The following is a 2,173-nucleotide window of genomic DNA, read 5'->3' on the forward strand; positions in this document are numbered from 1 at the left end:
TTAGAAGACTCTCTATGCTCTTACAATCTACTGATTAACTTAACTGATTTGAACACAGTAGCACTCAATGAACCCTTGCCAAATCAGTGGGCTTTAATGTAAAGTTCATGACCCCGGGGTCACACAAAGAATTTCGAAGTGGTCCCCAGGGATGGCTACATCTAAGAATATCAGTTCCCAAGTCTTCCACCTCCTTATCTACGCTTTCTAAAACTGACTTATCTGAACACAACTCTGGTGCAGACCTCATGCAGGTCCTGCTATCACATGTCCACTTCAAAATTTTCCTTCTGCCACTTTACGAAAGAAAGGCATCCAACTCACCCACTAGATACTTAATTTAGTGCCTTAGGTTGTACTGACAGCCTCCCAGGTGCTAAGCAAAGAGGAAAATTGGAATACCAGTGAAACTTTCCCTAAACAAAGAATGGTAGTAGAAATGCAGTGTTTGGACTTACCTTTGGATATTCTGAATTCAGATATATTTTGTGGCATGGGTGGCAATGTAAAAAAATTGTTTAATAAACTTTCTTCCTCCACATCCCAAGTATTTTTAAAGAATTCATTGATCAACAGCATTTTGTGAAAGCAAAAAAGAACATTGTTAAGAAATATAGAAGGTGATGGTGCTTTATTTCAGATAGGTGACAAAGTCAAGGTAATGCTTTGTGCATTATCCATGTCAGATTTAAAAATCAAAAGTGAGAAGCAGTCAGTAATGGAAATGGAATTAATACAGTTATTTGAGTTGGAAAAAATGACGTCAGACTTTTTCTGACAGAGAAGTCTGGTTGTTTTGACAATGAAGATTGTCTTTGGCAATTAATTTATTTCATAGTCAACTTCTGAATTATAAATAGGCTAAATCTGGCTCTACAAATTTGGAAAGCAATATATTCAAGGCTCTTAATATTTTAATTCTTCAAAGCATTCTAAGTATATACAGGTTCCTCTAAGTGAAGGAGGAATACATATAACTAAACTGCATTTAAAATTTTGGAGTGGTTATAGGCATATATATCTCTTAAGGGCAGGAGTTTTTATTTTCTTTGGTTCACTGCTTTGTAATTTGAGCTTACAACAGTACCTGACACATAGTAGGTACTCAATAAATGTTTGCAGATAAATGAATATTTGTTTGTATGCTTCCCAGAATTTGGTAAATAAATGACTCTATAACTAGGTGATAAATACTTTCAGAAGTCAGGCAGTTTCTAATATTTTACGTTTAAAAATTTGACATGAGTTGTCATATGATAATTTATCAAATATATTTTAATTACAAATTATTATGTGATTTCTAACTTGTAGTACAGAAGGAATTCAATAAATCCAGGAATCTAACACTGCTATAATGCATGCCCTTCTATAATAAACTACTTATTTATAGAAACATGATTTCTCAGGGCCTAAAAACAGAAAAATATTTAATAATAATCTATCTCTCACTCTAGCAATAAGCAATTATTATAAAGTTACATAAATTAATTTAAAAATACCCATTTATATAGTTAAGAAATGCATTTCCAATAAATTTTGGAGTTTTTTTATGGATCTGAATAGTTTAGTTTAATATATGAACTTTTGTTTAAAGCAGTTTTAGGTTCACAGCAAAATTAAATGGAAGGTACAGAGAGTTCCCTTATACCTACTGCCCCCAACACATATAGCCTCCCTCACCATCAAAATCCAGCATCATTTCCTTTGTATGTAGCAAACTTCCTTTAGCCATTCTTTTATGGTAGGTCAGTTGAAATCAAATCTTTCTTCTGAGAGTGCCTTGATTTCTCCTTCATTCCTGAAGGATGTTTTCTCTGAGTGATTTTGTGTTGATAGCTCTTTTCTTTCAGCAGTTGAAAAGTATTTGTCACTTCCTTCTGGCCTAATTGGTTTCTAATAAGAAAACCACTGTTAGTTGAATTGTTCTTTCCTTTTAGATGATGTCTTGGTTCTCTGTGCCTTCTTAGAAAAGTTTATCTTTCTCTGCAATTTTCAGAAATTTGACTATGATCTGCTTGATACAGAGATCTTTTAGGTTTATCCTATTGGTGGTTGATCAAGCTTCTTGAATCAGGAAATTTATGTCCTTTGCCAAAATTGAGAAGTTTTCAGCTGTTATTTTTGAGTATTTATTTCTTTCACCTCACCCACCCTATTTTTCCTACCTTTGGGA

This window comes from Galeopterus variegatus, unplaced genomic scaffold, assembly GCF_000696425.1.
Source record: "Galeopterus variegatus unplaced genomic scaffold, G_variegatus-3.0.2 Scaffold1723, whole genome shotgun sequence".
Lineage (NCBI taxonomy): Eukaryota > Metazoa > Chordata > Mammalia > Dermoptera > Cynocephalidae > Galeopterus > Galeopterus variegatus.